The sequence below is a fragment of the Colius striatus genome, chromosome 1, assembly GCF_028858725.1.
Source record: "Colius striatus isolate bColStr4 chromosome 1, bColStr4.1.hap1, whole genome shotgun sequence".
In the NCBI taxonomy this organism is placed as follows: Eukaryota; Metazoa; Chordata; class Aves; order Coliiformes; family Coliidae; genus Colius; species Colius striatus.
In genome coordinates this window covers 146,846,488-146,857,212 of record NC_084759.1, presented here as the reverse complement: position 1 = coordinate 146,857,212, position 10,725 = coordinate 146,846,488, and the positions used below count along the sequence as shown (strand labels likewise).

Genomic DNA, 10,725 nt, shown 5'->3' with positions numbered 1-10,725 from the left:
GCCTAGCACTGAATAAACATCCCTTCTTTATAACTCTTTGAGTTATGGAGTCTGTTCCACACATCAGGAGACCCACGCAGGAGAAGTTTGTGATGAGCTGCAGCCCCAGGGAAGAGCTCACACCAGAGAGGTTCAGTAGGAACTGTCCCATGGGAGGGAGTTCATGTTGGAGCAGAGGAAGAATGTGAGGAGTCCTCCTCTGAGAAGAAGGAAGAGGTGAAGACTATTTGTGAGGGACTGATCACATTCCCCATTCCCTGCCCCCCTGCACTGTTGACTGGGCAGGAGGTAGAGATAACGGGAGTAGGGAGCTGAGCCCAGTAAAAGGGAAGGGCTGGTGCAAAGAGATTTTGAAGTGCTGGTGGTATTTTTCTCATCATTCCTGCTCTGTTTTTCTTTCTGTTTGTTCTGTTTCTGGTTGACAGTAGACTCAACTGATCTTGTTTTCTTCCCTAAATCAAGTAGCTAAGTCCTTTTTGCTGAGAACCATAGCTGTTGAGCAAGCCTTCTCTGTCCTTCTCTAAATCTGCAAGGCTCTTTGGTATCTTTTCTCCTTTCATCTCACTGAGGCCTCTGCCATCCTACAAAAGGTGAGGTTGTTGGGTGCTGGGGGTCATCAGATAGCTGTGTGGTGCTCTGTTGCAGTGTGGCTGGGCTTAAACTACAATAAATAATATTATTTCTTTTTAAACATATACCTTTAAATAGAATCCTTAAGAAAAAATAATAGTAATATAACATCTGATAAAAAACCTTTATCATGGTCATGAACAGACATATTAATGTACTTTTAAGTCAAAACCATTCTGTCTACCGTAGTAATTTGGTTCATAGCAATAAAGTAGCTTAGAAGCAAATTCCCAAACTGTCTCCACTTGTCACAGGTTAACTGGCTTCTCAAAGTGACCCTGGTGTGCACAAAATAGATTCATGTTGTATGATACGAAACCAGGAGCTCTGCTCCACAGCACTTCAACTTTCAGTGAAAAAATGGGTCATAAATCCTTGTGTGGACTTTCTGCTACGACGACCTCCAGCGTGTAGATAAGGTGCAAGTATTCACAGAAGATTCTCAGACCCTGAAGAGTGCCCTCAAAGCCTGATGGAGTTTGTGGGATCAAGTGCTGCATATATCTTCCTATTTGCTGTCAACTGCCAGCACTCCACCACTTTAGCAATATCTGCTCATCTTCTGCTTTATTTTCATTCATGCAGACTTCAGATCTGAAACCTTTGACTTCTCATTTTTCCTGCCTGCTGTCATTGAACTCACTTGCTGAACCTGTCTTTCATTATCCTCCCTTTTGTATTATCTGTTCTCCACAGTTCTGCTCTACCACACTGGAAGCTCTCTCTTCCACCTGTCAAAAATTTCAAATAACTGCAACCTGCAACTCTGAAGATAGGAGATTTCCCGTGAACCTGTGCCATGAGATAAAGAGGAGGAGCAAGACAATACGGTGTCAAGGGCCAAGACAACCTAGTGGAAATCTTAGAAGGTTGAGAAACTCTCACCAGCTGTCACCTACAAGAGAAGTGGTGAACAAGGCTGCCTTTAAAAAAATCAAAGATGAAGATTGTCTTCTTGCAGGTCAGTAACTATAATCATCAGTCAGTCCTATGTCCAATACAAGGAGCCTGAGAACTTCATTGGGAGGGAGCACATAACTGAGCCAGCATCTGCCTTGGATTTCCACACCATGAATCTCAGTGTCTCCATGTAGGAGAGTCTGAAGGAATATGAGCCTTTGGAGATCACTCTTTGCACCCTGGCCCCATCCTACAGTAGATTCCTGGGAGCACACATCCAGGGACACGTCTGCAGCCTCCTCTCCTGCGGAGCAGATGCCAGCCATCTCCTCCACCATCAATCCTAGTTTTGACCCCAGCAGGTACGTAGTCCTTTCTCCAACATCTCTGAAGTAGAGGGATGAGGAGGGGGAACCTGTAAGATTTCTGATGGGATTACAGCGCTGGTCTCAAAGCTATGGAGAAGGGGTGAATTTTGTCAGGCTGACCAAGGGTGTTTTGAAATGCACTGGAGCCATAAGCTGTAGGAAAAGTCTCCTGCAGAGGAACTGCATGCATCAGAAACCTCATACTCCATCCTGTACCAGTACCTGCCACATTGCCAGGGCCCCTGATGAGCTGCATGTGGGGACATGTCATGATAATGCAGTTATCTGAGGCCAGACAGTGAGTCCTTGTCTGATTCCTGTGCCTTGCTGAGCAGAGCCATCTGTAAGCTTGTGATAGTCACATGTTTTGTCATTTGAATGCTTTCACTGGTCTGTTTCTGTTAGCTGCACTTCTCCTTCTCATATCTATGCTGGGACTTGCCTTCAAGCTTTGTCTGTTGTCTACTTTGCACCTTTCCTCTTAGATCGAAGCATGGCAGCAGAGGGACCCATGGGCACCAATGGCACGTTCTGAGGGGAGAGTGAGGAGCAGAGGAGAAACTCTTTCCACCTGCAAGGGAATGGAGGGGAGAGACTCCTTCCCATTCCTCCAGTACCTAATCAGCCTGGCCTCCTGTTTTCTTATCAAGTGTAGTCCTGCCTTCATATACTGTATTGAGCTCCCTCACCCCTGCCACTTTTTCTCCCTGCTGTTTCATGCAAATCTATCAGTAGGCAAAACCTTCTTCATCAGATCAACCTTCCTGCTGGGCTGCAGGCACTGCTTGTCTCTCTCCAGCACAGAATGGTAGCCTGGGAACAGAGGAGAACATGAATCTTGTCAATGTCTCACTCTCAATTTAAGAAGTCATGGAGACCAAAGACTTGGAGAGCTTCTCAGATATGACTCACGGCACTATTGGAATAAAGAAGGTTTGGGAGATGAAATCTCCACATTTTTTTTGCTTGTGGTGGATCTTCTCAATCTAAAAGGTTAGTGACCAAGGAGCAATAGTACTAGACCAAGAGCTGTGAGACTGGCAGCTACTCCCTTGGGCACAGCTACAGGCTCTGAAATCTCATGTAAGGATAGTGAAAGTAGGGCACTAACTCACAGAAAAGGGCTTTGATGGTGCCCTTCATCATCCAAAATTCTTATACACACTACTGGTTATCCTATCCATCTGCCATGGTCAACATAGTGTCATTCACTAAATTTGTTTTAAGATTCATGTCCTATATTCAGAAAATGCTGCAATATATGAGCCTTGGTAACATATTATGGAAGGACAGCAGCATTTTTATACTCTTCCAGACCAAGGCTATCCAACTGCTTGAACAAGATCTTCTCAGTGCCTTTCAAACTCTCCTAGAAAGACAAAGCTTAAAACATTGCCATTACAATACTAGGTCAGACCCTTGCCTGACCTAGGTTCAGTAGGTAATCTCAGCTGGAGAGTAATACCAAATATCCATGAGTAGATCTTGTGACTCAGCTGCTACTTGAATAATTGGAGGTGGCTGAATATACATTATTCGAAATTTGTCAGGCAGTGATGATCTTTTAGCACATCTCCATAAAGTTGTCAGCTCTGACACAATTAAAAATGTTAACTGCATTATGACAAATCATCCTTTCAACTACAACAGCTCAAATCTGTTACTTCACTGAAGTCCTGCTGTCTTCCTTTTTAATTACATGTTTAACCTATCAACAGCTTACTGATGGCAAAAACTGAGAAAACAGATAAAAATAATTGATTTCTTTTAAATCTTTTCTGCTCAGAGGATGCTAACTTAGAAAGATAGCAGCCAGAAGCTGACATATCATCTTCTTTGAACATTTCTGTGGTTGCTTGTTTTCTGGAGATGTGGATGTAAACAGCCATAGGAAATGCTCCAGCCTACTCCAGTCCTGCTCTAAGAAAGTCTTCCAGTGCGACTTTGCTACAAATGCAAACAGACAGAAGATGTGTAACTGTGAGGCAATATTATGCTTTCTGTTTTATTCCGGACTGATATGAAATCAGGTGCCTTTTATTTTCAGTCAGATCTAAATCTGAGGTATGGGAAAAGGGAAAGTTGTTTTAATTTCTGTCATTTTAAGAATATTATATGTGCCATGGCTCTCTTTTTCTCACATTCATTGTTTTGTGATTGTGAAGAACAGCTCATTGTATACTAGTGGAAATATAAACACACTTCATTTTGAGATAATTGGTGTCATTTTCCTGACTGGCTTCCCTTTCAGGTCTTTTCATTCCCCCAAGAGCCACAGCCAGGCTCTGTACATACCATGCCCCTCATCAAAATGCATTTTTTTCTGCCTACAACCCTGAACCTACAGCACATTCACCCTTCTATCTGGGTATTATGCTTTGCCTCGGCAACCTCTTCTGTATGCGCTACCCATATCTAAGCTAAGTCCGAGCTCCCCTCTGTACCCTTTTCTTTCTCATCTTTTGTTGAAGCCTGCATTTATTTTCAAAGACTCTTCTACTCAGCCTTTTATGTGCGGTGCTTTAAACCCTTTTATTCCCCTGAGCATTCCCAGCTATCCATTCTTTCTCTGAGAGGGAGGTGGATCTTCCTTGAAGTTATTATTCAGAGAAAGGAGACCAGGCCCCATTATCTGATTGATTTCACAAGTCATTTGAATGAATAGTATGTATGCACAAACTAGCAAATGCTTGTTAAAATGGTTAATGTGATCGTTTCTTTCAGTGATAGTGGGAGAACATAAAAATCACAAAATGAGTAACTGAGCAAAAAGGCAAGAATTATGTTTTGTCCTGCTTTCTTTGAAATAATATTAAACGACAACGCAAATCCTATAGAAATACTTATAGGGTGTTACTATATCTACCAAGAGTTCATTATGTCTTACATTATTAGGACGAAAGGCAAAGAAATGAGTGATTAGATTATGATGATAAAGCTGCACCATTTTTATTTAAGCAATTGCATTAATCGCAGTGCAGCATGCCAGAAAAATGACTGGCTCAGTGACAGATCTCTTTTGCTGTTACAAAGCCCCTTTTAAAATAATTAGCAACAGGAGAGAACGTAAGATACAAAATATCTTTAAATGCAGGAAAAAAGAAAATTTATTCTGATGCTCTAAATTAGCCTAAAGCTTTTGCTTGTATAACGAAACCACTCCAATAATTTGCCTAACTTAGTGGACTTCATACAGTTGAACATTTAAATAGGGTTGTGGTTACAACAGGAAAGACAGTGACAAAGCTCTTCAGACAAAATCTTGCCACAATCTGCCTCACTTTTGCATTGCTTCAGTCAATACCAGAAACTTTGTACCTTACTGAGGGGGAAAAAAACCCCAGTTTTTCCTTAAAAGTAAATTGTCTACCGTTAACTTATTAAAAACTTAAACAACAACTTCCTGAATACAGTTAATTGGACCTTGAAAAAATGCTTCAATTCAAATCTGGCTTCAATTGAACAGGCTAAGTTTCTATAACCAAATATTAGGGTATGATTTCCTCTTGCTTTATCAGGAATTGCACCTGTAATCAGTTAATGGAGAGAAAAATATGGCCATGGAAATAAAGATTCCAAAGTCACGTCTGACAGCGTTTCCAAACAAGCTTGTGACAATTGCTGGAAGTACGGTTGGAAGCCACACCACTAAGTTTTGCTAGGCAAGTATGCTGATGACAAGCATCCTATGTTTGGAGACTTTATTTAGGCTTTCATATGAGGAAAGGCTGTGGGAACTGGGGCTGTTTAGAAAAGAGGAGACTGAGGGGAGTTCTTATTAATATTTACAAACATCTAAATGGTGGGTGTCAGAAGATTGGGGTATCTTTTTTTTTTTTATAGTATCTAGCAACAGGACAAGGGGTAATGGGATGAAGCTGAAATACAAAAAGTTCCACTTAAATATAAGAATAAACTATTTCACTGTTCAGGTGAGGGAGCCCTGGCACAGGCTGCCCAGAGGGGTTGTGGAGTCTCCTTCCTTGGAGGTCTTCAAGACGCGCCTGGACATGTTCCTATGCGACCTGATCTAGGTGAACCTGCTTCTGCAGGGGGGTTGGACTAGATGATCTCTAAAGGTCCCTCCCAACCCCTACCATTCTATGATTCTATGATAAACATATTCCTTAACAGCAGTGCCTTAGTTTTAATAATGGAATTTCCTATATGGGCCCAACATTTAACATCCAGTCCTGGTACCAAGCTTGCATCTCTTTGATCAAACAGAGGAAAAGAGCTGCAGTAACTCACCACTTCTCCCTGGCCAAGGACTTCTTTCCAACACATCCCCAGAAGCATTAGAGCAAGTGCCCCGACAAACTGTTTGCCGTCATCTTTCACAGCTCTGGTCCTAGGTGTGTCTCAGAGACAGTTTCTGTGCAGAAATCCCTGGCTGACAAAAGCTCCCTAGAAGCCAGAAGCAGAAAGTACAATGTTAATTTAAGGACTAAACTAAAATGTTTCAGCAAGCATATTGCAGTTGGCCATTGGACTAAATTGCCATAAGGTACTCCCCTTTACTAGTGTAAGCTTGATTCCCTTGAGGTATTGTTTCCCCTTGGTGGTTTAATCCTTGGATTGTGTATTCTCTATGTCAATATCTTCATTATACTTTTAAAAAGAACAGAATTGGTTCCGTGCATCTCTTTCTAACAGTGACTGGGAAGCCCCTTAAAATTGGTTATTATTAAACCTGCCTGTGCTTATGTGCAGCTTGCTAATACTTCCCAGACCAGACAGCAATGACTCTCTGTTCCATGTTAAGCCTTGAGCTTGTGTGAGAGGGTCCATCTATCAGAGATACACTCATTTCTCGGTTGAACTTCCTTAGCTTTTTCTGAATTCAATGGGAAACGATTTGAAATGGTGACTCTTACTGAAATCTGTCCAAAGAAATAATTCCAGCAAAGCAAGTATCCTTCAGGGTGTACAGTGCCTTCCATACACTGAAAAACACCTCTCTCTTATATGCATGCAGAGATATGGTTGCATAACTTGTATTATTTATGCTCTAGACTTCATCAGTTTTCCATATTAAAATGTAATGATTTAATATCCAATCTGTAGCAGCATATGCTGATCATCCTGGAAAATATTAATCATTTTTCTGCCATTTCAATTCTTCAGTCACTGTTCTGCCATCTCTGTCTTTGCACTGGGTGAAGACTTATCCACTGGTGTGATTGTAAGCTGCTACCAGGTGCTTACTAGAGGCATAAAATGTGTGTTTAGAGAATTAAGAAAGGAATGGGAACTCAGTGGCAGGAAATAGCATTATAGACTTTAGAACACCAGGCACGTAATTAGTACTGTGGCATAATGATGAAAGAAGGCAATAAAATAATTTTACCTCATTCTGTAATTCTTAGAGCAATGCAAATTAGCTTGCCAGCAGGGAAGGGTTGGTTTCTTCTCTTTAAATTTCATCTGTATGCTGTCTCGATGTTATTTTCTTTTTAAAAGATTTCGCAGAACACAGTGAATACCACACAACTGCATTTTGAATTCACGTGGTACATGAACGATTATCTTTATTCAAGTTGAGAATCTCATCTACAACACAGTTAGGAGAGTTTGTAGTGGCTGGAGAATCAGTGGTTCTTTGGTTCCAGGAAACAAAAAACTTGTGATCTGTGATCTCTTTAAAGACACGGAGACTCAGGGAAGCAGAGATAACAGCATCACTGTACCAGCCTCATTCAAAGCAAAGGAAATCATGTTGGTGTCAATTTGAAAAGTTCAGAGTGATGAGAAGAAACAACATGCTTAGTTTTTGTGGAAAAGGAAACTAAAGATTATTGCATAAAACAATTGTGGAGAAAAGTTGTAAGGCAATAAAACTCTAAAGCAATTAGAGTAAAAGCATATTAGAAGCAGAAACCCAAGGCAAAAGACACCAGGTGCCATCTCCACTTCCTTTTGATGTTCATGTCAAAACACCCCCTGAACTAGTTATTTCTACTATATATTAAAAGGTGATTATTTAAAGTACAGATCAGAGACATCGTCGTGTCACCTTTTCATTCCAAATCGTTACGTTTTTTGTTTCATAGACAGAACATGTGGGGCCAAATTCAGCTGGTACATGTTAAGAAGCTGCAAAGGCACTGAAATCAATGCTCTTCCAGTATCAGTACTTCATCTGCTCAGTAACCATTTTACTGGGTAGAATACTTATTTCCTGTTGACTGTATATATAGTACATTTGCAACACAAAAATGAAACATATTAATTTGCTTTTTATTTCTGGATGAAAACTGAATATGATCCAATTCTCTGCATTGTATTTACCTTTCCTATTTTCAGCAGGGTACTGAAATTCAGATTTCTTTAGAAAAAGAACAGTCAGACTGAATTTCCATATATAGGAAGTCAGTTTGCTGCTTTGTCATTAGAACCTAATTTAGACTGAACTAAACACTTCTCTGAATTAATGAATCTGACATGGAAAACTTTAGAATACTAAGTCACTAATGATCTTGATTTATATTAATAAATACAGGCTGATATATGGACATCTTATAGATGTGTGTCTATATGGTGTAAAAACACAGAAGAGGCAAAACCTGATAGGGATATAAGCTTGGTCAAGAAATGAAACCTTGATGTTTTATGAGAAAGGTGGGCAGATATTAAAGGCCCAGAGGAAGGGATTTGGTAATGGGATTTAAGGCAACTCAGGAAGCCATTTAGACTGTTCCAGAGTGCAAAGGCAGCATAGGAGAAAGAATTCACGGCCAGCTCTGGTGAGACAAGCAGGGGAAACACAATATTTAAATGATCTCTATTGAATGACATAAAAAGCCTATGTTCAAAGAGTGTTAGGGTTGCAAAGCTGGGTACTCAAGGGCATTGGAAATGCTTGATTTAAATTTTCCTAGAGAAGTTAAACTTGTAACTCTTGTATGCATTGTAAAAAACTTTAATTACAAGATAACATATACCTTTTTTACACAGGACCTTTGGCCTCTCTGTGCACATGGAGGGCATACATTTCATGAGCAATTATTCATTAGGTTGTTTTATCGTCATTGTTAAGTGCATGGTCTCATGGCTTATTTACTGTATCCTAGTCAAACTCTGCCCTGAATACATGATTAGTAATATCCTCATAGGATGTCCCATGTAATTTATTGTTACAGTGCTTAGCATTTCACAAACATTAATTAATGTTTCCAGTCTCCTTGTAAGGACAGGTTGTTTTGCTTATTTTAATAGTTGAGAATAATGTGAAATAACAAAAGACTGGGTTTTTTTTTTTTTTTTGCAGGAAACTGGCATCTCCATTTCTCTTCTGAAAGAAATGACCAATTACCATTTTCTTTCTCCACCCTGGTGCGAGGCCAGGACTCCTTCCCCTCCTTCTGCAGTAATACCATGCCAGGCGTTTGACAAGTCAGTGAATCTCTGCACTTGATTGTTTTGGGGCAAGTCTATCCCACTGGGCCATCTGCAGCATGAGCTCTGACCAGACATTTCCTTGGGCAACTAGGGGACAAAGTGAACAATCGCCTGTCATCTTCTCTTATCATGGTCCTGCACATTCACACGAGCTACCTTTAATTTTAGAAGTTTACTTTTGCATTGCTCACTGTGCAGCTGAAACAAATCTGAATTACTGCCATAGCCAGTAGGATATTTTTCCAGCAGGAAATGACATCCAGTGCATTCCTCAATCCTCTGCCTTCCCAGACTCATTATTAGTGGCCTAGCAGAAGCACTTAATTCTGTGAAGAGCTCTAGTAGAAATGTCAGCCTTGGTATGGAAGGGGCACAGGTGAGAAATGTCTGGGTGTGGGAGAACAGGATGAGGAAGGGACAAAAGAATAGCATGCATTAATGGCACCTAAACGAGTAGGTCGTCAAGTCTACAGCACAACTATCTGCAGTTTCTATAAAAAACAACTAGATTTAAAAAAACAAAGGGCAACCTAAGTACAACAGCCTACACCCTGAAAGAGAGACAAAGGAACAATGAGTTAACCAGCAATTTTGCCTAATGACTCACAGAGGTGGGACAGAGGGACAGACAATTCATAGTCTCTGTCATCTTTTAAAAGGTGTAAAAGACACATTCAAAAACCAACCACGTGATTGCCAATGTTAAGAACAACCTTAAAGACACAATGAGAACAAATAACTAGGTTCCCATATCCTCTGTCAAATAATCCTGGGGAGGCCATGTGCAGACAGGGAAAGAATGAGCAAGTAAGTCTGAGAGAGAATGACTGTATGAGTTATAGCTGGTTTGTACAAAATAAAAGGCCCTTTCCTTCTTATGCTGTCTCTTATTACTGCAAACTAATTCTGGATGCGGGTGAAGCCACTCCTGCCAGGACTTGAGATCGGCTTGGCCTCAGTGTGCAAACGGGCTGTGCTGGCTAAGAATCATCACATGCTCCTAGGTGCCATTTCCTGGTGGAAATCAGATTTGATCTGAGCCCTGGATTAGGTGATGAGAGAGAACCAGCACATGGCAAAGGGCTTTGGTTTGGAATGAGCATGGGCATGTAGCTCTGGATGTCATGCAGGTCAGTGTGTACTTTACTTACTGCAAGCCAGCATCCAAGTGTTGCACCAGGAACACCCACAGATTGCAAAAGAGGATCTCACCTGTCCACCATCAGTCTCTGGCCCTTAGATGCTCTCTAACCACTGACAAGATGTGTCAGTCACCTCCGTGGTCTGCACAAAGGCAGCATCCATCTCCACTCTCAGATGCCCCACCTACTGCAACAATTTTAGGTCACCAATCTACTGAGACACCCACTAACCTGTGAGGCATCTCACAGATTGGAAAGGAGTTCTTAAATACTGAAGCCTATGC

General features: G+C 41.0%; 1 long non-coding RNA gene across 1 annotated transcript; it reads left to right on the top strand.

The window, feature by feature from the left end:
• Window positions 1-1,160: 1,160 nt before the first annotated feature.
• LOC133624704 (uncharacterized) lies at window positions 1,161-10,251 on the top strand. Its single transcript, XR_009818059.1, has 3 exons — window positions 1,161-1,591; window positions 1,725-1,892; window positions 9,169-10,251. It is a non-coding gene; the product is annotated as an uncharacterized LOC133624704 (long non-coding RNA).
• Window positions 10,252-10,725: the final 474 nt, after the last annotated feature.